The 25,225-nt window shown below is 38.0% G+C and overlaps 2 non-coding genes across 2 annotated transcripts; one reads left to right on the top strand and one right to left on the bottom strand.

Annotated features, from left to right (window-relative positions):
• The first annotated feature begins 15,636 nt into the window (after nt 1-15,636).
• LOC112792934 (small nucleolar RNA R71) lies at nt 15,637-15,744 on the top strand. Its single transcript, XR_003197651.1, has one exon. It is a non-coding gene; the product is annotated as a small nucleolar RNA R71 (small nucleolar RNA).
• A 9,118-nt stretch (nt 15,745-24,862) lies between these two features.
• Nucleotides 24,863-24,970, bottom strand: LOC112792834 (small nucleolar RNA R71). Its single transcript, XR_003197557.1, has one exon. It is a non-coding gene; the product is annotated as a small nucleolar RNA R71 (small nucleolar RNA).
• Nucleotides 24,971-25,225: the final 255 nt, after the last annotated feature.

Genomic DNA, 25,225 nt, shown 5'->3' with positions numbered 1-25,225 from the left:
GAAGCTTGGCTGGCTGTAAAGCCATGTCTAACTCAATTGGATTGAGGCTTCCCCTTATCAATATATGAAGTTTGATGAAGTATCAGCTGTTGTATGTTTGATTTATATGCTAAAGCTTGGCTGGCCATTGGCTATGTCTAGTGTTTTGGACAGAAGCTTTCATAAAAAGCTTTGCTGGCTATTAAGCCATGCCTAATTCCTGGACCGAAGCTTTAGACTAACATTGCAAAGATTCCTGGAATTCTTATTAAAAATTTTGAATTTCTTATTTTATTTTTCCTATATGTTTTCAAAAAAATAAAATAAAATACAAAAAAATCAATAAAATCATAAAAACAAAAAATATTTTGTTTTTCTTATTTGAGTCTTGTGTCATGTTTTAAGTTTGGTGTCAATTTCATGTTTCCCATTTTCTTGCAATTTTCAAAAATTCATGCATGTGTTCTTCATGATCTTCATGTTGTTCTTGGTAAGTCTTCTTGTTTGATCTTGATATTTTCTTGTTTTGTGCTTTTTGTTGTTTCTCATATGCATTTTTTAATCCATAGTGTCTAAACATTAAAAATTTCTAAGTTTGGTGTCTTGCATATTTTTCTTTTCTTGAAAATTATTCAAAAATAAGTCTTGATGTTCATCTTGGTCTTCAAAGTGTTCTTGGTGTTCATCTTGACATTCATAGTGTTCTTGCATGCATCATGTGTTTTGATTCATAATTTTCATGTTGTGAGTCATTTTCATATTTTTCTCTCTCATCATTAAAAATTCAAAATTTAAAAAAATATCTTTTCCTTATTTTGCTCATAATTTTCAAAAATTTGAGTTGACTTAGTCAAAAATTTTTAAAAACTTAGCTATTGCTTATAAGTCAAGTCAAATTTTTAATTTTTAAAATCCTATCTTTTCAAAATCTTTTTCAAAAATCAAATCTTTTTCATTTTTTATTATTTTCGAAAATCTTTAAAATTTATTTTCAAAATCTTTTTCTTATCTTTATTTCAAAATTTCGAAAACTTTTCTAACAATTAATGTGATTGATTCAAAAATTTGAAGTTTGTTACTTTCTTGTTAAGAAAGGTTCAATCTTTAAATTCTAGAATCATATCTTTTATTTTCTTGTTAGTCAAGTAATCAATTTTAAATTTTAAAATTAAATCTTTTTCAAAATATCATTTTCAATCATATCTTCTAAAAATATCTTTTTTTCAAATCATATCTTTTTCAAAATCAATTTCAAAATATCTTTTCTAACTTCTTATCTTTTTAAAATTGATTTTTTAATCTTTGTTAACTAACTAATTGACTTTTTGTTTGTTTCTTATCATTTCAAAACCACCTAACTACTTTCCTCTCTCTAATTTTCGAAAATTATCTCCCTCTTTTTCAAAATTCTTTTAATTAACTAATTGTTTCAAATTTTAATTTTAATTTTATTTCTTCCTTTAATTTTCGAAAATCACTAACCTTTTTTCAAAATTAATTTTTTCGAAAACTTCTCTCTCTCTTCTTCTTCTATTTAATTATTTAAATACTAACACTCTTTTCTTCATCTCAAGAAATTCGAACCTATCTTCCCCCTTGTGTTTGGATTCTTAACTCTTTTCCTTCTTCTATTCCTTTCTTCTTCTACTAACATAAAGGAATCTCTATACTGTGACATAGAGGATTCCTCTTCCTTTTCTGTTCTCTTCTTTTTCATATGAGCAGGAACAAGAAAAAAGGCATTCTTGTTGAAGCTGATCATGAACCTGAAAAGACTCTAAAGAGGAAACTGAGAGAAGCTAAAATACAACAATCCAGAGACAACCTTACTGAAATTTTCGAACAAGAAAAGGATATGGCAGCCGAACCCAACAACAATAATGCAAGGAGGATGCTTGGTGACTATACAACACCTACTTCCAAGTTTGATGGAAGAAGCATCTCAATCCTTGCCATTGGAGCAAATAATTTTGAGCTGAAGCCTCAACTAGTTGCTCTAATGCAACAGAACTGCAAGTTCCATAGACTTTCATCTGTGAGACCGTTAAGACTAACAGAGTAGATCCTGAAGTCTACAGGCTCATGCTTTTCCTTTTTGCTGTAAGAGACAAAGCTTGAACATGGTTGGATTCACAAACTAAAGATAGCTTGGAATTTTGGGATAAGCTGGTCACGGCCTTCTTGGCTAAGTTCTTTCCTCCTCAAAAGCTGAGCAAGCTTAGAGTGGATGTTCAGACCTTCAAATAAAAAGATGGTGAATCCCTCTATGAAGCTTGGGAAAGATACAAGCAGATGACCAAAAGGTGTCCTTCTGACATTCTTTCAGAGTGGACCATTCTGGATATATTCTATTATGGTCTATCTGAGTTCTCTAAGATGTCACTGGACCATTTTGTAGGTGGATCCATTCACCTAAAGAAAACACCTGCAGAAGCTCAAGAACTCATTGACATGGTTGTAAATAACCAGTTCATGTACACTTCTGAGAGGAATTCCGTGAATAATGGGACGCCTCAGAGGAAGGGAGTTTTTGAAATTGATACTCTGAATGCCATATTAGCTCAGAACAAAATGTTGACTCAGCAAGTCAACATGATATTTCAAAGTATGAATGGATGGCAAAATACATCCAATAGTACTAAAGAGGCATCTTCTAAAGAAGAAGCTTATGATCTTGAGAACCCTGCAATGGCAGAGGTAAATTACATGGGTGAACTTTATGGAAACAACTATAATTCTTCATGGAGAAATCATCCGAATTTCTCATGGAAGGATCAACAAAAGCCTCAACAAGGCTTTAATAATGGTGGAAGAAACAGGCTCAGCAATAGCAAGCCTTTTCCATCATCTTCTCAGCAACAGACAGAGAATTCTGAGCAGAGCACTTCTAGCTTAGCAAACATAGTCTCTGATCTATCCAAGGCCACTTTAAGTTTCATGAGTGAAACAAGGTCCTCCATCAGAAATCTGGAGGCACAAGTGGGCCAGCTGAGTAAGAAAATCACTAAAACCCCTCCTAGTACTCTCCCAAGCAATACTGAAGAGAATCCAAAAAGAGAGTGCAAGGCCATTGACATAATCAACATGGCCGAACCTAGAGAGGAAGGGGAGGACGTGAATCCCAATGAGGAAGACCTCATGGGACATCTCCCAGACAAGAAAGAGTTCCCTATGGAGGACCTAAAGGAATCTGAGGCTCATATAGAGACCATAGAGATTCCTTTAAACCTCCTTCTGCCATTCATGAGCTCTAAAAACTATTCTTCCTCTGAAGAGGATGAAGATGTAATTGGAGAGCAAGTTACTCAATATCTAGGAGCCATCATAAAGCTGAATGCCAAGTTGTTTGGTAATGAGACTTGGGAAGGTGAACCTCCCTTGCTCATTAGTGAACTAGATACGTGGGTTCAGCAAACTTTACCTCAAAAGAGACAAAATCCTGGTAAATTCTTAATACCCTGTACCATAGGCACCATGAAATTTGAGAAGGCTCTGTGTGACCTAGGGTCAGGCATAAATCTTATGCCACTCTCTGTAATGGAGAAGCTGGGGATCATTGAGGTACAGCCTGCCACATTCTCATTACAGATGGCAGACAAGTCAGTAAGACAAGATTATGGATTGGTAGAGGACGTGTTAGTGAATGTTGAAGGCCTTTACATCCCTGCTGATTTCATAATCTTAGACACTAGGAAGGAGGAGGATGAATGCATCATCCTTGGAAGACCTTTCCTAGCCACAGCAGGAGCTGTGATAGATGTTAACAGAGGAGAATTAGTCCTTCAATTGAATGGGGACTACCTTGTGTTTAAGACCCAAGGGTGTTCTTCTGTATATATGGAGAAGAAGCATGAAAAGCTTCTCTCAATACAGAGTCAAACAGAGCCTCCACAATCAAACTCTAATTTTGGTATTAGGAGGCCACACCCAAACTCTAAGTTTGGTGTACCAAACTTTAAGTTTGGTGTACCAAACTTTAAGTTTGGTGTTGAGAAACCCCCCACATCCAAACTCTAAGTTTGGTGTTGGGAGTCTACAACATTGACCTGATCACCTTTGAAGCTCTATGAGAGCTCACTGTCAAGCTATTGACGTTAAAGAAGTGTTTATTGGGAGGCAACCCAATTTTTATTTATTTATATTTTTATTATTCTTTTATGTTTTATTAGGTTCATGATCATGTGGAGTCACAAAGCAAATGCTAAAATTAAAAATAGAATCAAAAATAGCAGAAGAAACAGCACACTCTGGAGGAAGAGCTTACTGGCATTTAAATGCCAGTAAGGAGCATATGGCTGGTGTTCAATGCCAGAACAGAGCATGAATCTGGCGTTGAACGCCAGAAACATGCGGCAGTCTGGTGTCCAAACGCTAGGATTGTACCCTGAGGAAAGCTGGCATTAAACGCCAGAAACAAGCATGGAACTGGTGTTCAACGCCAGAAACATGCTGCAGACTGGCGTTGAACACCCAAAACAAGCATAGAACTGGCGATTAATGCCAGAAACAAGCATCAAACTGGTGTTAAACGCCAGGATTGCATGCAGAGGGCATTTTACACGCCTAATTGGTTCAGGGATGATAAATCCTTGACACCTCAAGATCTGTTGACCCCACAGGATCACCTCAGGATCTGTGGACCCCACAGGATCCCTACCTACCTCAACCCACCTTATCTCTTCTTCACCAATCACCTCAATCTATCTTCCCCATCACCTCTTCACCACTCACATCCATCCATCCTTCCCACCCAAACCCACCCTAAATGGCCGAAATACAAACATCTCTCTCTCTCCTCCATATCTTCTTCGTCTTCTTCTATTCTTTCTTCTTTTGCTCAAGGGCGAGCAACATTCTAAGTTTGGTATAGTAAAAGCATAGCTTTTTGTTTTTCCATAAACATTTATGGCACCTAAGGCCAGAGAAACCTCTAGAAAGAGGAAAGGTAAGACAAAAGCTTCCACCTCCAAGTCATGGGAGATGGAGAGATTCATCTCAAGGGTCCATAGCTCAGTAGTAGAACATTTGACTGCACATCAAGAGAGCTCACTCATGGACCTCAACAAGAGCATGAGGAATTCCCTCATCAAGAAATCCCTGAGATACCTGATGGAGTGCAGAAGCTGGTGAATTAAAAATTTATTAAAATGGTTGCAAGTATAGTTCTTAACTCACCGAAAATCTGCCTATCAATTTAGAAATATGTCACTGAAGGTTTAAATTAAAATTACTGGGAGTTTTAAGTCCCAGGTCGTCTCCCAACGAGTTGCAGAAAAATGTGCTGTTTTATTAATCAGATATTCCAAAAAGAGTTGAGCTAAGTAAATTGGGATTTAAATTGAGGAATTTTAAATAATAAAAATAAGAGGCCTTGATTGGGAATTGATTGGTTAGAATCTCTATCATTGATGGTGTGATTGTAAGATTAATTTATAATTAATAGTTGTTCTGTTTGGTTATCCCTTACTAGGTAAGAGAAAGTCAAACAAGTGGAAATGCCAGATCTGTTCACAAGTTGCAACCCACTTAGTTCAAAGGGATTGGCGTCGGTGACAGGATAGCAATCTAACATTCAACCCAATTACAAATTTTTCTTTCAATCCTTCCAACTCAAGAGTTACTTTTAATCAACTCCCCATCAAGTAATGAAACTACTCACGCATTGTAAATAAAGAATCCATGGCACATGAAAGGGAATTAAAAGAAGACATGATTATTGGAATGGAATTTAAATTAAAAAGAAATAATCCTTGCATTAATTAATCATAAAAATATCTGAATGACAAAATTGAACATAACAAAAAACATGGAAGAATAAAACCAAGTTAAGAGAACAAACTAGAGTGATGAAGTCTTGATGAGGAAAATAACTCTTCTCAATGTTCCAATGCTAAGATCAATTGAAAATTAAAATTCTTAAAACTAGAGAGAAAAAAAACCTAAGAGAGTGAAAAACTAGATCGAAACTACTTAATGAATGTTTTCTCTGTTGTTTCTGCATATTCTCTGACTCTGGTCTGCTGTTCCGGGCCGAAAACTGGGCCGAAATAGGGTCCAAAATCGCTGGTTTCAGATTCTGCAGTTTATGCAGATCGCGCATGTCACGCAATCGCGTCGTCCATGCGGACGCGTCGCTATCGCTTTTCCTCTTCACGCGTTCGCGTCGTCCACGTTACCGCATTGCTTGTGCTTTCCAATCCGCACGGCCGCGCAAGCCATGCGGCCACGTCACTGCGATTTGCGCTCCTTCGCGCGGTCATGTGAGCCATGCGACTGCGTCACTTTTCACTGGTTATGTCCTCAAACTCTTGTGTTCCTTCCATTTTTGCTAGCTTCCTCTCCAATCTTCGTCTCATTCATGCCCTATAAAGCCTGAAACGCTTGACACACAGATTACGGCATCGAATCGAATAAAGGAGAATTAAAAGTAAATAATTAAAGTCTCTGGGAAGCAATTTTCAAACATGTAATAAATTCAGGAAGGAAATCTAAATGCATGCTAAATTGAATAAGTGGGTAAGGATCACGACAAAACCAAACAATTAAACACAATATAAACTATAAAATAGTGGTTTATCAACCTCCCCACACTTAAACATTAGCATGTCCTCATGTTAAATTAAAGGAGACAAGGAAATAAGTATGAACATGCAGAAACTCATGAAATGCAATGCAATCCTACATACATAAATAAATGCAACTATATGATTATTATCCACTTGATCAAAAGTAAATAAGCCCTTCAAAACAATTACAAAACAAATTCCACTAATTCTATCATCATATAATAAAACCGATAAAAGTGCAAGAAGATAGCTTATGAAGGCTGGAAACATGAAAATTCAAGCATTGAACCCTCACTGATAATGTATGTACGCTCTAATCTCTAGTGTATATGGTAATCACTCTATTCTTCTCTAGTCATGCTTTCTAACTTTTGTTTTTCTCCTAACCAATCAACAACAGTTAATATACCAATGCAAACATCATGAGGTCTTTTCAGGGTTGTAATGGGGCCAAGGTGCAGGTGAGGATATACATATAGCTAAGTGAGCTTTATAAATTGAATCTTTAATTAACCTAAGCTTTCACCTAATATACATATATTCTATATACTTTTAAATTCATGCCTAGCTACCCATAATTCCCTTTTTCAACCCAAACTCATGTTTCAACCTTGTATTTTAATTCTATCATATGTGCATTGATCTTTGAATTCTGAATTTAACATTGGGGTAATTTTGTCCCCTTATTTATTGAATTTTTTTTAAAAAGAAATAAAGCTTATCAATGCACATAGATTTTTCATTCTTATATTTTCACATGAGTGGGTATCCAAATTTCCTTTAAATTTTCATGATACATTCCCTTGACAACTTCTGTTCCCACAATTTCCCATACTTAACTAGCACACACAATTCTATCTTAAGCTAACCAAAGATTCAATTTGGGATATGCAATTATTTTTCAGCTTAAGGTTAGTAATGTGGTGAAATATAGAACAAATGGGGTTTTAAAAGCTCAAAGTGGTTAACAAGGATAATTGAAAAGGGTAGGCTTGATTTGGATAAGTGAGTTTAAACAAATAATGGCCTCAATCATGTGCAAGCATGTAAATATAATAAATATTGGACATATAAGATAAAACAAAATATAGATTACAATCATAGAGAAGTAAACACACAAGAATAAAATAATTATGGTTAAATAGTGTAACCATACATAAAGGCTCAAATCTTTCACAGGTTGTGTGTTCTTTAGCTCAAACATCATGTTCCAAATACAACTCAAGCAGATTTATCATAAAAACTTTGAAAAAAGTAGTGAAATTTTGTTCCAAAGATAGATTTTTTTAAAAAGAAACTTATTGTCTTTTCAATCAAGTAGAACATGCATGCAACTATCCTAACCTATGCAATTTATTCTATTCTATAAAAGAAAGAAAAAAATCTAACTAAAATATCCTAATTATTGGTGTCAGAGAAGAGAAATTACCTCCGGAAGTCAGGTACTGACCGACCTCCCCACACTTAAGGCTTTGCACCGTCCTCGGTGCCATCTGTCAGGAACAGGGGTGGGCTGGTGGCAGTATCTCCACAGTCGGGACCAGTATGGCTCCCGGTGCTGGTAAAAGAAGTGGAGTCCGGGGTGTCTGAGTCTCTGAAGCGTCCCTTGAGTAGCTCGTTGAGGTGTTTGAATCGGCACTCGTCACGGCGCTCTCTCATCTTTGCTTTTTGTTCATGCCGATCCAACTTTTCAAGTATCTGCTGGAGCACTTTCTCAGTGGTAGATGCTTGTGGTGTTGAAGAAGGAATATCTTCAACCGGCTCAGTAGGCTGGCTTGTAGTGGCTGCTGAAAGTCTGAGGTATTTCCCATTAGGGACATATTGATCATCCCGTGGAAGCATGACTTTGGTGTCCCCAGCTCTGCAGGAGACTCCGGCTGCGGAGACAAGATTTGAGACCAAGGCGGGGAAAGGTAAGTTGCCCGCGATTTGTACATGCTCCATAGCATGCCGGATATGTCTTGAGAGATTCAGAGGTTGCTCTGTAAGGATGCACCATAGTAGAACAGCCATGTCCGCAGTGAAGGAGGACTCATGAGTGCTTGGAAAGACGTAATGGGACATGATCTGTGCCCATACGCGAGCCTCCAAGGTAAGTGCGGAAGCCAAGATTCCCTTAGGGCGGTTGCGGTGGTATCCGTAGATCCAACGGCTGCCAGGTAAAGCAATGACTCTGAGAACGGAGTCCCAGTCAAATTGGTATCTCTGGCGCTGAAGGGTGGCTTCTTGAAAAGCGTCCATTCCTTTTGGAATAGGGGAAAGACTCAGAACTTGCTTAATGGCCTCTTCTATAATGGGGACTTGCTTCTGCCGGACATAAACAGACTGCAGGGTTGGTATATAGAAGTTGGAGTAGAACTCAACTACCCAAGAAAGATTGACCTGCCTTGGCTATCTTCGTAGGAAACCCCATTGTCTTCGCTCAATTTGTGGCTCAACAAAGGTGGCAATATTGGGCGGGAGGATGAGAAGGTATTCATTGTTATAGTTCCTTTCTGCTAGGATAGGGAACATCTGCTCACAGTAGCGATTGGGAAATCGCGCAGTGTCCTTTGCTGGAAAGGCTTTCTCTTTGTCGTCAACCTTTATTATCATCTTAACTCTTTTTGTTGAGGGCTTGACTGCGGTTGAAGAAGGCTCTGCCACTAATGCTCTTTTAGTTCCTCTTCTTGCTGATGGTTTGGAAGTAGCTTTCTCTTGTCCTTTCTTGGTGGCCATCCTGAAAGAAGGGAAGAGAAAGAAAATTAAATTCATAGAGATAGAGCAAGAAAGAGGGTATTGTAAGTGATAGTCAATGCACAATAAAGATAAATGGCATGAACACATGGTCCGGATTACATGTGAAAAGCTCATCAATGGAAATATAGCAAGTGCATGTAGGACAATGGAATGCAAGAGGTTTATTGGCATGCAGGCAAAGGCATGAGTAGCATATATCAAACATTCAATGTCCAAGTTAGGTTACCATTTGTAACAAACTAACTATCACGTTTGTATTGACAATTAAATTTAAATAATAAAGTATGAAAGGGAATTTGTGAAAAGCAAGCATTGCAGAGTAGAGTAAAGTAATATAGAAAAGTGTATAGTGCTATATGGGCTTTTTCACAAATACATGGCATGCATGGTAAACAAGATATAAAAAGTATGGAATTGAACATGCAAGCAATCCCTTAAATAGGAGAAAAATAATTGTCAAACAATTTGCAATAATCCACAAGCATATAATGAGGAATGATGACTCAAAAGGTTTCTAACACCATGTAAAAGAAGAAGAAGGAAAAATAAAGATGTGAAAAGAAAAAGAAAAGAAAAAGAAAATAATAATATATATACATACTATAATAAGAATGATAGAAAAGAGAAGAAGGAAGAAGAAGGAAAAACCTTGTTAATGGTGGTGAGAGAGAGAGGAAGTGAAAGGTGAGGTAGAAGGGGAAAGGGAGAAAGAAGAAAGAAGGGGGAAAAAGAAAAAGTAGGGTTTGGAGAAGAGAAAGATAAGATAATTTGGCTTATTGGGTTGAGCTGTGCGGCGCATGCGACGCGGCCGCGGAAGGCACGCGTTTGCGTGGATGCGCGTCAGGAAGGGGGGCGCGATCGCGTCGATCACGCGGTCGCGTGACCTACATTGTGCTGCTGGCGCGAGTGCAGCCTCGCTCCAGCACAACTCTCTGTTCAATATAATTCAATTGCCAAATTAAGGTGACGCGATCGCATGGGTCATGCGATCGCGTCAGTGTGCATCAGAAAATAATTGACGCGGCCGCGTCGGCGACGCGGTCGCGTGACCAGGATTGTGCTTCCAGCACCAATCCAGCACCACTCTCGCACAATATAGCATTGTGCACCCTTTTACGTCGAAAATGCAAGGCACGCGGCCGCGTGGAGTACGCGGTCGCGTGGGAGGCCATGATTTCCATGCGACGCGGTCGCGTCAGCGACGTGGTCGCGTGGAGTAAATTGTGCCTTTGGCACGACTCCAGCGCTGCTCTTGTGTAACTTTCTGTTTATTTTTATTTTTCTTTACTCCCCCTGCCACGCGGACGCGTTGCTTGTGCGATCGCGTCGTGCGGCAAAAAAAATTTTTTTTAGAAAGATAAAGACATGTAATTGAAAGAGCATGAAAGCACTAATAAAGAGAATAGTTATTTAAAGAAGAAAAACTAAAAGTAAAGAAAAGAACGATCTTACCGCGGTGGGTTGTCTCCCACCAAGCACTTTGCTTTAACGTCCGTAAGTTGGACGCTCCACTAGCTCAATCTGTTGCTATGTAGGGATCTTCCAGGCGGAAGATCTCAAGCTCCTTGCTCTTCTGCACCTTCTCACCATGGTATAGCTTCAGACGGTGTCCATTGACCTTAATAAGTTCAGAACTTGAAGGATGGCATAGGTGATAAACTCCGTACGGTGCAGCCTTCTCTATTCTGTATGGACCTTCCCATTTTGATCTCAACTTGCCGGGCATGAGCCTCAGTCGAGATTTGTAAAGGAGAACAAAATCTCCAGGTTGGAACTCTCTCTTCTTGATGTTTTGATCATGCACAGCTTTCATCTTTTCCTTGTATATTCTGGAGTTCTCGTAAGCTTCTAGGCGAAGGTTCTCCAGTTCTTACAGTTGTAACTTTCTTTCAGCTCCAGCATTCTCAATCCCCATGTTGCACTCTTTAACTGCCCAGAAGGCTTTGTGTTCGATTTCAACTGGGAGATGACGAGCTTTTCCATAAACTAAGCGGAAGGGACTCATCCCAATGGGTGTCTTGTATGCTGTTCTATATGCCCACAGTGCATCTTGTAGTCTGATGCTCCAGTCTTTTCTGTGAGACTTTACTATCTTTTGCAAGATACGTTTAATTTCTCTGTTTGACACCTCGGCTTGCCCATTAGTTTGGGGATGGTAAGCTGTTGCATATTTATGGATTATCCCATGCTTCTTCATCAATCATGTTAGTCTCCTATTACAAAAATGGGTGCCTTGATCGCTCACGATCGCTCGTGGTGATCCAAAGCGGCATATAATATGGTTTCTCACAAAGGAAACAACAGTGTTAGCATCATCAGTGCGGGTAGGAATTGCTTCCACCCATTTGGAAACATAATCTACAGCTAACAATATATAAAAATATCCACTAGAATTTGGAAATGGACCCATGAAGTCAATGCCCCAAACATCAAAAATTTCACAGAAAAGCATATATTGTTGAGGCATCTCATCACTCTTGGATATGTTACCAAATTTCTGGCATGGGTGACAAGATTTACAAAACTCAGCAGCATCTCTAAAAAGAGTAGGCCACCAGAATCCACAGTCTAAGATTTTTCTAGCTGTTCGTTGAGGGCCAAAATGTCCTCCACTTTCAGATGAGTGACAGGCTTCTAAAATAGACTGGAATTCTGATTGAGGTATACAACGTCTAATTATCTGGTCAGCGCCATATCTCCATAAATATGGGTCATCCCATATATAATATTTAGACTCGCTTTTCAGCTTGTCTCTTTGATGTTTAGAAAAATGTGGAGGAAATGTACGGCTAACTAAATAATTAGCAATAGGTGCATACCAAGGGACTACTTCAGATACTGCTTGCAGGTTGTCAAAAGGAAAATTATCATCTATAGGAGTAGAATCATCCTTAATATGTTCAAGGTGACTCAAGTGGTCTGCAACTAAATTTTGATTACCACTCCTATCCTTGATTTCTAAATCAAACTCTTGTAACAGCAGTATCCAACGTATAAGTCTTGGTTTGGATTCCTTTTTAGCCAATAGATACTTTAGAGCTGCATGGTCCGAATACACTACTACTCTAGTACCAAGTAAATAAGCCCTGAATTTATCCAGAGCAAAAACAGTAGCGAGTAGCTCTTTCTCACTAGTAGTATAATTGGACTGGGCAGTGTCTAAAGTCTTAGACGCATAGGCAATAACAAAAGGATTTTTACCTTCACGCTGAGCCAGTACTGCTCCTACTGCATGGTTGGAAGCATCGCACATGATTTCAGATGACTGGCTCCAGTCGGGTCCTCTCACAATTGGAGCTTGAGTTAGAGCAGTCTTTAGCTTATCAAATGCTTGTTTGCAATCCTCACTGAACTCAAACTCAATATCCTTTTGTTGTAATCTGGATAAGGGAAGTGCCACCTTACTAAAGTCCTTAATAAATCTCCTGTAGAAACCTGCATGGCCAAAGAATGAACGGACTTCCCTCACAGAAGAGGGGTAAGGTAAACTAGAAATAACATTCACCTTTGCTGAGTCTATAGAAATGTCATTATTAGATACCACATGTCCCAATACAATCCCTTGCTTTACCATAAAGTGGCATTTTTCGAAATTCAATACAAGGTTTGTATTAATACATCTATCTAATACTCTAGATAATCCATCTAAGCAAAGGTTAAAAGAATCACCATAAACGCTGAAATCGTCCATAAAAACTTCCATACAGTCCTCAATAAGATTAGAGAAAAGACTCATCATGCACCTTTGGAAAGTAGCTGGTGCATTGCACAAGCCAAAGGGCATTCTTTTATAAGCATAGGTTCCAAAAGGACATGTAAAAGTAGTCTTTTCCTGATCCTCAGGAGCTATATGAATCTGGAAATAACCTGTGTAACCATCTAAAAAGCAATAATGTGATTTACCTGACAGGCGATCCAACATTTGATCAATGAATGGAAGTGGATAGTAATCCTTACGAGTAGCTTGGTTGAGACACCTGTAATCAATGCAGACTCTCCAAGCACTCTGAACTCTAGTTGCTATGAGCTCTCCATGCTCATTTTTCACTGTAGTGACTCTGGACTTCTTGGGCACCACTTGCACTGGGCTTACCCATTCACTGTCTGAAATGGGATATATGATACCGGCCTCCAATAGTCTGCTCACTTCCTTTTTGACAACTTCCAAGATGGTAGGATTCAATCTTCTTTGTGGTTGACGAACAGGTCTTGCTCCCTCTTCTAAAAATATTCTGTGCTCGCATATTTGAGGGTTGATTCCCACTATGTCTGCCAAACTCTACCCTATTGCCTTCTTATGCTTCCTCAACACATCAAGTAGTTGTTCTTCTTGTTGAGAAGTCAGTTCTCTTGCAATAATAACCGGAAGCTTCTGCTCATACTCAAGGTAAGCATATTTGAGATGTGGAGGGAGAGGTTTCAATTCTAACTTTTGATCATGGACAGGCTCTGGGTTATCTGGGGCTTGTGAAAATGGCGAAGTGTCCTCATTGTCAGTTAAGAGGGTCCCCACACTTGGACCTTGTCCAGTGTGCCTCTCTTCAAACTCTTCCTTTTGAACTTCAGCCACACTTTCGTCTATGACATCACACTGGAAGATAGAACGATCTTCTGGGGGGTTGTCAATGACTCCATTCAGATTGAAGATTACTATGTGGCCATCTATTTCAAAGGAGTATGTCCCTGAAAAAGCATCCAATTTGAATTTTGATGTCTTCAGGAATGGTCTTCCAAGTAGGATTGATGATGGCTTATCTGAATCATTATGGGACATCTCCAAGATATAAAAATCAGTAGGAAATGTGAGCCCTTTAATGTTCACCAAAACATCTTCAGCTACTCCAGCAACTGTAAAAATGCTTTTATCTGCTAACACAAAATGAGCTGCCGACCTTTTTAAGGGAGGGAGCCTTAAAACATCATATATAGACAAAGGCATTATACTGACACATGCTCCTAAATCACACATGCAATCATAAATTACTACACCACCAATAGTACAACTAACTATGCAAGGACCTGGATCACTACATTTTTCAGGTAATCCTCCCATTAAAGCAGATATAGAACTACCTAAAGGAATAGTTTCTAATTCATTAATTTTATCTTTATGGATACATAAATCTTTTAGAAACTTTGCATATTTAGGTACCTGCTGAATAACATCAAAAAGGGGAACAATTACCTCAATCTTTTTGAATATCTCTACCATTTTAGGATCAGGTTCTAGCTGCTTCCTAGGCTTCCTTGCAAGTTGTGGAAATGGAATGGGAGTAGTATTTTCTGTGGTGCCTGCACCTTTTTGTGCCTCTTCCTGTGGTTGAGCTATCTCTTATTCGGCTATGTCCTGTATATCCTCTTCCTCTTCAACATCTTCGATTTCTACCACCTCTTCAGCTGAGGCGTATTCTGGTGAGCTTGGTTCCTCCTGATTCCTCTCCTGCAGTGTGGTTCCGGACCTCAGGGTGATGGCATTAATTCCTCCCTTTGGATTGGGTAATGGTTGAGAGGGGATTCCAGTGGTGCTTGAAGGTTGGTTACTGGAATTTTATGCTGAACCAAGTTGTGTCATAAAAGCTTGTAGAGTAGAGATGAAACCATTCAGACTGGCATTAATACTGTTCACGATGGTATTTTCCATGGCCAGTTGTCTTTTCTCAAAAGCTTGTAATAATTCTTCATTAGAAGATACAGAAGAATGAGTAAATTGAGAGGTTTGCTGCTGATTGTTCGGTGGTCCTTGGTTTTGCCTCAGGTGAGGTGCTCGGTATGGTTGATTTTGCTGCCTGTTGTTGTAATCATTCCACCTCTGATTTCCCTGATTATCTCTGCCTCCCCTATTATTGTTATCCCTCCAATTCTGGTTTGAATTGTCCTTCCATCCATGGTTATTATTTCCACTTTGATTGTACCCTTGGTTGGGGCGGTCATAGAAGTTGTGAGTGGATGCCACCATGTTGTCTTCTTGTTGGAGCTGCGGGCATTCATCAGTGTAATGGCTGTAATCAGCATAAATTCTGCAAATTCTTTGTGGAACTAGTTGTTGGTTTTTCTGCGGTTGAGTTTGCTGAGCTTGTTGATTTAACTACATTTGCTTCAGCAGGTTGGTCATTTCACAGATGCTTCGATTTAGAGCAACAGTCTCTATGCCAGAAGATACTTCTGCAACGGCCCTTGAACGGCCTTGCTTCTGTCTGTGGTTCCGAGTAGATTCAGCTAAATCACTGATCAATTGCCAAGCTTCATCAGTGGTCTTGTACTTCTTCATAGACCCATTGCTGGCACTTTCCAATGTGGTCTTATCTTGGGGTCTCATACCTTGTGTGACATAGCTGAGTAGCACGATCTTGTCAATCATGTGGTGGGGGCATGCTTCCAGAAGATTATTGAAGCGCTCCCAGTATTCAAAGAGAGTCTCATTGTCATCCTGAACAATTGTAGAGATATCCTTCCTCAGTTTATCAGTAACTTCAGATGGGAAGAATTTCTCCAGGAACTCCTTTCTGAGTGTATCACAGTTGGATACGTTTGCTAGAGGTTGAGTGTAGTACCACTCTCTTGCTTTTCCCTCAAGAGAGAACGGAAAAGCTTTCAGCAGAATTGAAGTTTCATCAGCGCCATCACGCCTGACAGTAGAACAGGCTGCCTGGAAATCTCTCAAGTGCTTGATAGGCTCTTGAGCAGGTAGGCCATGAAACTTCGGCATCAAATTTAGCAGTGCGGTCTTTATTTCAAAATCCGTAGCTACCGCTGTATGATGCGCTTGAAACGGTTGCAGTGTAAAATCAGGAGCTCCTTCCTCCTGAATGGTAATTCTTCTAGCTGCCATGTTTTCTGCACGTAAAACAACCGAATCAGTAGAACGGGGGCTGGTTTCTTCCTCAGATTCACTTTCGGATCCGCCTTCAGAGCGGACTAACCTACGTTGTTCTCGCCTTATTCGTGAAATTGTTCTTTCAATTTCAGGATCGAATATTAGCAAGCGCGGATCAGGAAGTGAACATGTCATTTGACAGAAGAAACACGCAGCTCATAGTAGCAAAATTAAAGAAAATGCAAATAAATAAATTCTAATTAATAAAATAAGCACTCTATTGCAACTCCCCGGCAACGCCGCCAAAAATTGATAGAGTGCAGAAGCTGGTGAATTAAAAATTTATTAAAATGGTTGCGTTGCAAGTATAGTTCTTAACTCACCGAAAATCTACCTATCAATTTAGAAATATGTCACTGAAGGTTTAAATTAAAATTACTAGGAGTTTTAAGTCCCAGGTCGTCTCCCAACGAGTTGCAGAAAAATGTGTTGTTTTATTAATCAGATATTCCAAAAAGAGTTGAGCTAAGTAAATTGGGATTTAAATTGAGGAATTTTAAATAATAAAAATAAGAGGCCTTGACTGGGAATTGATTGGTTAGAATCTCTATCATTGATGGTGTGATTGTAAGATTAATTTATAATTAATAGTTGTTCTATTTGGTTATCCCTTACTAGGTAAGAGAAAGTCAAACAAGTGGAAATGCCAGATCTGTTCACAAGTTGCAACCCACTTAGTTCAAAGGGATTGGCGTCAGTGACAGGATAGCAACCCAACATTCAACCCAATTACAAATTTTTCTTTCAATCCTTCCAACTCAAGAGTTCCTTTTAATCAACTCCCCATCAAGTAATGAAACTACTCACGCATTGTAAATAAAGAATCCATGGCACATGAAAGGGAATTAAAAGAAGACATGATTATTGGAATGAAATTTAAATTAAAAAGAAATAATCCTTGCATTAATTAATCATAAAAATATCTGAATGACAAAATTGAACATAACAAAGAACATGGAAGAATAAAACCAAGTTAAGAGAACAAACTAGAGTGATGAAGTCTTGATGAGGAAAATAACTCTTCTCAATGTTCCAATGCTAAGATCAATTGAAAATTAAAATTCTTAAAACTAGAGAGAAAAAAAAAACCTAAAAGAGTGAAAAACTAGATCTAAACTACTTAATGAATGTTTTCTCTATTGTTTCTTCATATTCTCTGACTCTGGTCTGCTGTTCCGGGCCGAAAACTGGGCCGAAATAGGGTCCAAAATCGCTGGTTTCAGATTCTACAGTTTATGCAGATCGCGCATGTCACGCGATCGCATCGTCCATGCGGATGCGTCGCTGGCGCTTTTCCTCTTCACGCGTTCGCGTCGTCCACGCTACCGCGTTGCTTGTGCTTTCCAATCCGCGCGGCCGCGCAAGCCATGCGGCCGCGTCACTGCGATTTGCGCTCCTTCGCGCGGTCGCGTGAGCCATGCGACCGCGTCACTTTTCGCTGGTTATCTCCTCAAACTCTTGTGTTCCTTCCATTTTTGCTAGCTTCCTCTCCAATCTCCGTCTCATGCATGCCCTATAAAGCCTGAAACGCTTGACACACAGATTACAACATCGAATGGAATAAAGGAGAATTAAAATTAAATAATTAAAGTCTCTGGGAAGCAATTTTCAAACATGTAATAAATTCAGGAAGGAAATCTAAATGCATGCTAAATTGATGAATAAGTGGGTAAGGATCACGACAAAACCACACAATTAAACACAATATAAACTATAAAATAGTGGTTTATCAATACCTCAGGGGATACATTTTCCTCCACACAATTATTGGGAGCAACTAAGGATAGGAGCACCAAAATCACTAGGGATCAAGCAACAGAGGCAAGGAAGAGACATAAAGGAGCTCAAGAGCACCATTGGTTCTTCAAGAGGAAGACGCCACCCACACTAAGGTGGACTCATTCCTTAATTTCCTTGTCTATTTATTTGCTGTTTTCGGTTTTATGCTTCATGTTTGTCTATGTTTGTGTCTTTATTACATGATCATTAGTATTTAGTAACTATGTCTTAAGGCTATGAATAATTCCACGAATCCTTCACCTCTCTTAAATGAAAAATGTTTTTAAAACAAAAGAACAAGAAGTACATGAGTTTCGAATTTATCCTTGAAATTAGTTTAATTATATTGATGTGGTGACAATACTTTTTGTTTTCTGAATGAATGCCTGAACAGTGCATATTTTTTATCTTGTTGTTTATGAATGTTAAAATTGTTGGCTCTTGAAAGAATGATGAACAAGAAAAATGTTATTGATAATCTGGAAAATCATAAAATTGATTCTTGAAGCAAGAAAAAGCAGTGAAGAACAAAGCTTGCGGAAAAAAATAGAGAAAGAAAAAGAAAAAGCAAGCAGAAAAAGCCAATAGCCCTTAAAACCAAAAGGCAAGGGTAAAAAGGATCTAAGGCTTTGAGCATCAATGGATAAGAGGGCCCAAGGAAATAAATCCAGGCCTAAGCAGCTAAATCAAGCTGTCCCTAACCATGTGCTTGTGGCATGTAGGTCCAAGTGAAAAGCTTGAGACTGAGTGGTTAAAGTCGTGATCCAAAGCAAAAAGAGTGTGCTTAAGAGCTCTGGACACCTCTAGCTGGGGACTTTAGCAAAGCTGAGTCACAATCTGAAAAGGTTCACCTAGTCATGTGTCTGTGGCATTTATGTATCCGGTGGTAATACCGGAAAACAAAGTGCTTAGGGCCACGACCAAGACTCATAAAAGTAGCTGTGTTAAAGAACCAACATACTTAACTTGGAGAATCAATTAACACTATCTGAACTCTGAGTTCCTATAGAAGCCAATCATTCTGAACTTCAAAGAAAAAAGTGAGATGCCAAAATTATTCAGAAGCAAAAAGCTACAAGTCCTGCTCATCTAATTAAAAATAATGTTCATTGATAATTTGGGAGTTATGGTATATTCTGTTCTTTTTATCCTATTTGATTTTCAATTGCTTGGGGACAAGTAACAATTTAAGTTTGGTGTTGTGATGAGCGGATAATTTATACGCTTTTTGGCATTGTTTTTAGGTAGTTTTTAGTAGGATCTAGCTACTTTTAGGGATGTTTTTATTAGTTTTTATGCTAAATTCACATTTCTAGACTTTACTATGAGTTTGTGTGTTTTTCTATGATTTCAGGTATTTTCTGGCTAAAATTGAGGGACCTGAGCAAAAATCTGATTCAGGCTGAAAAAGGACTGCTGATGTTGTTGGATTCTGACCTCCATGCACTCGAAATAGATTTTCTGGAGATACATAACTCCAAATGGCGCGCTCTCAATGGCGATGGAATGTAGACTTCCAGAGCTTTTCAGCAATATATAATAGTCTATACTTTATTCGAATCAAGATGATGCAAACTGGCGTTCAACGCCAGTTCCATGCTGCATTCTGGAGTCAAACGCCAGAAACACGTCATAAACCAGAGTTAAACGCCAAAAATATGTTACAACTTGGCGTTTAACTCCAAGAGAAGCCTCTGCATGTGTAAAGCTCAAGCTCAGCCTAAACACACACTAAGTGGGACCCAGAAGTGGATTTTTGCATTAATTACTTATTTCTGTAAACCCTAGTAGCTAGTCTAGTATAAATAGGATATTTTACTATTGTATTAGACATCTTGGTTTCGTCTTTTATCTTAGCATCCATCTTTGGACGTTTAGTTCTTAGACTTTGGGGGCTGGCCATTCGGCCATGCCTGAACCTTGATCACTTATGTATTTTCAACAGTGGAGTTTCTACACATCATAGATTAAGGGTGTGGAGCTCTGTTGTACCTCGAGTTTTAATGCAATTACTACTATTTTATATTCAATTCAGCTTATTCTTGTTCTAACATATTCGTTGCACTTTAACCTGATGGATGTGATGATCCGTGACACTCATCATCATTTTCACCTATGAATGCGTGACTGATAACCACTTCCGTTCTACCTTAAAACGAGCGAATATCTCTTGGATTCCTTAATCAGAATCCTCGTGGTATAAGCTAGAACCCTTTGGTGGCCACTCTTGAGGATCTGGAAAGTCTAAACCTTGTCTGTGGTATTCCGAGTAGGATTCAGGGATTGAATGGCTGTGACGAGCTTCAAACTCGCGATTGTTGTGCGTGATGACAAACGCAAAAGAATCAATAGATTCTATTCCGACATGATCGAGAACCGACAGACGATTAGTCGTGCTGTGACAAGAGCATTTGGACCTTTTTCACTGAGAGGATGGAAAGTAGCCATTGACAACGGTGATGCCCTACATATAGCTTGCCATGGAAAGGAGTATGAAGAATTGGATGAAAGCAGTAGGAAAGCAGAGATTCAACAGGAACAAGAATCTCTATGCACTTATCAGAAATTTCCATCATTAAATTACATAAGTATCTCTATTTTATTTTCTGCTTTATTTATTATTAATTTTGAAACCTTTAATATCATTTAAATCCGCCTAACTGAGATTTACAAGATGACCATAGCTTGCTTCATACCAACAATCTCCGTGGGATCGACCCTTACTCACGTAAGGTTTATTACTTGGACGACCCAGTGCACTTGCTGTTTAGTTGTGCGAAGTTGTGAAGAAAGTGCTGAGTTATAAACGTGCATACCAAGTTGATCACCATTGTTGTGATGAGCGGATAATTTATCCACTTTTTGGCATTGTTTTTAGGTAGTTTTTAGTAGGATCTAGCTACTTTTAGGGGTGTTTTTATTAGTTTTTATGCTAAATTCACATTTCTAGACTTTACTATTAGTTTGTGTGTTTTTCTATGATTTTAGATATTTTCTAGCTGAAATTGAGGGACCTGAGCAAAAATCTGATACAGGCTGAAAAAGGACTGCTGATGTTGTTGGATTCTGACCTCCCTGCACTCGAAATGGATTTTCTGGAGCTACAGAACTCCAAATGGTGCGCTCTCAACAGCGTTGGAAAGTAGACATCCAGAGCTTTTCAGCAATTAATAATACTCCATACTTTGTTCGAGATTAGATGATGCAAACTGGCATTCGACGCCAGTCTCATGCTGCATTATGGAGTCAAACGCCAGAAACACGTCACAAACCAGAGTTAAACACCAAAAACACATTACAACTTGGCGTTTAACTCCAAAAGAAGCCTCTGCACGTGTAAAGCCCAAGCTTAGCCCAAGCACACACCAAGTGGGCCCCAGAAGTGGATTTCTGCATCAATTACTTATTTCTATAAACCCTAGTAGCTAGTCTAGTATAAATAGGACATTTTACTATTGTATTAGACATCTTGGTTTTCGTCTTTTATCTTAGCATCCATCTTTGGACGTTTAGTTCTTAGACTTTGGGGGCTGGCCATTCGGCCATGCCTGAACCTTGATCACTTATGTATTTTCAACAGTGGAGTTTTTACACACCATAGATTATGGGTGTGGAACTCTGCTGTACCTCAAGTTTTAATGCAATTACTACTATTTTCTATTCAATTCAGCTTATTTTTGTTCTAAGATATTCGTTGCATTTCAACCTGATGGATGTGATGATCCGTGACACTCATCATCATTCTCACCTATGAACGTGTGACTGACAACCACTTCTGTTCTACCTTAGAACGAGCGAGTATCTCTTAGATTCCTTAATTAGAATCCTCGTGGTATAAGCTAGAACACTTTGGCGGCCACTCTTGAGGATCCGAAAAGTCTAAACCTTGCTTGTGGTATTCCGAGTAGGATTCAAGGATTGAATGGCTGTGACGAGCTTCAAACTCGCGATTGTTGGGCATGATGACAAACGCAAAAGAATCATTGGATTCTATTCCGACATGATCGAGAACCGACAGATGATTAGCGTACTGTGACAAGAGCATTTGGAGCTTTTTCACTGAGAGGATGGGAAGTAGCCATTGACAACGGTGATGCCCTACATACAGCTTGCCATGGAAAGGAATATGAAGAATTAGATGAAAGCAGTAGGAAAGCAGAGATTCAACAGGAACAAGCATCTCTATGCACTTATCTGAAATTTCCACCATTGAATTACATAAGTATTTCTATTTTATTTTATGCTTTATTTATTATTAATTTCGAAACCTTTATAACTATTTGAATCCGCCTAACTGATATTTACAAGATGACCATAGCTTGCTTCATACCAACAATCTTCGTGGGATCGACCCTTACTCACGTAAGGTTTATTACTTGGACGACCCAGTGCACTTGCTGGTTAGTTGTGCGGAGTTGTGACAAAGTGTGATTCACGTTTGAGAGCGCTACCAAGTTTTTGGCGCCATTGTTGATGATCACAATTTCGTGCACCAAGTTTTTGGCGCCGTTGCCGGGGATTGTTCGAGTTTGGACAACTGACGGTTCATCTTGTTGCTCAGATTAGGTAATTTTCTTTATGTTTTATTTTCAAAAATTTTTCAAAAATCATTCAAAAATTTTTTTTACTTCTGTTTTCGAAAAATTATTCTAAATTTTTAAGAATGAATTCTAGTGTTTCATGAAGCATGTTAAAGCTTGGCTGGCTGTAAAGCCATGTCTAACTTAGTTGGATTGAGGCTTCCCCTTATCAGTATATGAAGTTGGATGAAGTATCAGCTGTTGTATGTCTGATTTGTATGCTAAAGCTTGGCTGGCCATTGGCCATGTCTAGTGTTTTGGACAGAAGTTTTCACAAAAAGCTTGGCTGGCTATTAAGCCATGTCTAATTCCTGGACCGAAGCTTTAGACTAACATTGCAAAGATTCCTCGAATTCTTATTAAAAATTTTGAATTTCTTATTTTATTTTTCCTATATGTTTTCGAAAAAAATAAAATAAAATACAAAAAATTAATAAAATTATAAAAACCCAAAATATTTTGTGTTTCTTGTTTGAGTCTTATGTCATGTTTTAAGTTTGGTGTCAATTGCATGTTTCCCTTTTTCTTGCAATTTTCGAAAATTCATGCATGTGTTCTTCATGATCTTCAAGTTGTTCTTGGTAAGTCTTCTTGTTTGATCTTGATATTTTCTTGTTTTGTGCTTTTTATTGTTTCTCATATGCCTTTTTTAATCCATAGTGTCTAAACATTAAAAATTTCAAAGTTTGTTGTCTTGCATGTTTTTCTTTTCTTGAAAATTTTTCAAAAATAAGTCTTGATGTTCATCTTGATCTTCAAAGTGTTCTTGGTGTTCATCTTGACATTCATAGTGTTCTTGCATGCATCATGTGTTATGATTCATAATTTTCATGTTGTGAGTCATTTTCATGTTTTTCTCTCTCATCATTAAAAATTCAAAATTCAAAAAAATATCTTTTCCTTATTTTGCTCATAATTTTCGAAAATTTGAGTTGACTTAGTCAAAAATTTTTAAAAACTTAGCTATTGCTTATAAGTCAAGTCAAATTTTCAATTTTTAAAATCCTATCTTTTCAAAATCTTTTTCAAAAATCAAATCTTTTTCATTTTTTATTATTTTTGAAAATCTTTAAAATTTATTTTCAAAATCTTTTTCTTATCTTTATTTCAAAATTTCGAAAACTTTACTAACAATTAATGTGATTGATTCAAAAATTTGAAGTTTGTTACTTTCTTGTTAAGAAAGGTTCAATCTTTAAATTCTGGAATCATATCTTTTAGTTTCTTGTTAGTCAAGTAATCAATTTTAAATTTTGAAATTAAATCTTTTTCAAAATATCATTTTCAATCATATCTTCTAAAAATATCTTTTTTTCAAATCATATCTTTTTCCAAATCAATTTCAAAATATCTTTTCTAATTTCTTATCTTTTTAAAATTGATTTTTATATCTTTTTCAACTAACAAATTGACTTTTTGTTTGTTTCTTATCTTTTTCAAAACCACCTAACTACTTCCCTTTCTCTAATTTTCGAAAATTACCTCCCTCTTTTTCAAAATTCTTTTAATTAACTAATTGTTTCAAATTTTAATTTTAATTTTATTTCTTCCTTTAATTTTCGAAAATCACTAACCTTTTTTCAAAATTAATTTTTTCAAAAACTTCTCTCTCTCTTCTTCTTCTATTTAATTATTTAATTACTAACACTATTTTCTTCATCTCAAGAATTCGAATCTATCTTCCCCCTTGTGTTTGGATTCTTAACTCTTTTCCTTCTTCTATTCCTTTCTTCTTCTACTAACATAAAGGAATCTCTATACTGTGACATAGAGGATTCCTCTTCCTTTTCTGTTCTCTTCTTTTTCATATGAGCAAGAACAAGGAAAAAGGCATTCTTGTTGAAGCTAATCCTGAACCTGAAAGGACTCTAAAGAGGAAACTGAGAGAAGCTAAAATACAACAATCCAGAGACAACCTTACTGAAATTTTCGAACAAGAAAAGGATATGGCAGCCGAACCCAACAACAATAATGCAAGGAGGATGCTTGGTGACTATACTACACCTACTTCCAAGTTTGATGGAAGAAGCATCTCAATCCCTGCCATTGGAGCAAACAATTTTGAGCTGAAGCCTCAACTAGTTGCTCTAATGCAACAAAACTGCAAGTTCCATGGACTTCCATCAGAAGATCCCTATCAGTTTTTAACTGAACTCCTACAGATCTGTGAGACTGTTAAGACTAATGGAGTAGATCCTGAAGTCTACAGGCTCATGCTTTTCCCTTTTGCTGTAAGAGACAGAGCTAGAACATGGTTGGATTAACAACCTAAAGATAGCCTGGACTCTTGGGATAAGCTGGTCATGGCCTTCTTGGCTAAGTTCTTTCCTCTTCAAAAGCTGAGCAAGCTTAGAGTGGATGTTCAGACCTTCAAACAAAAAGATGGTGAATCCCTCTATGAAGCTTGGGAAAGATACAAGCAGATGACCAAAAGGTGTCCTTCTGACATGCTTTCAGAGTGGACCATTTTGGATATATTCTATTATGGTCTATCTTAGTTCTCTAAAATGTCACTGGACCATTCTGCAGGTGGATCCATTCACCTAAAGAAAACGCCTGCAGAAGCTCAATAACTCATTGACATAGTTGCAAATAACCAGTTCATGTACACTTCTGAGAGGAATTCCGTGAATAATGGGACGCCTCAGAGGAAGTGAGTTCTTGAAATTGATGCTCTGAATGCCATATTGGCTCAGAACAAAAATTTT

This window comes from Arachis hypogaea, chromosome 3 (assembly GCF_003086295.3).
Source record: "Arachis hypogaea cultivar Tifrunner chromosome 3, arahy.Tifrunner.gnm2.J5K5, whole genome shotgun sequence".
Taxonomy (NCBI): domain Eukaryota; kingdom Viridiplantae; phylum Streptophyta; class Magnoliopsida; order Fabales; family Fabaceae; genus Arachis; species Arachis hypogaea.
Note: the sequence above shows the minus strand (reverse complement) of the source record. Positions and strands in the feature narration are given on the sequence as shown.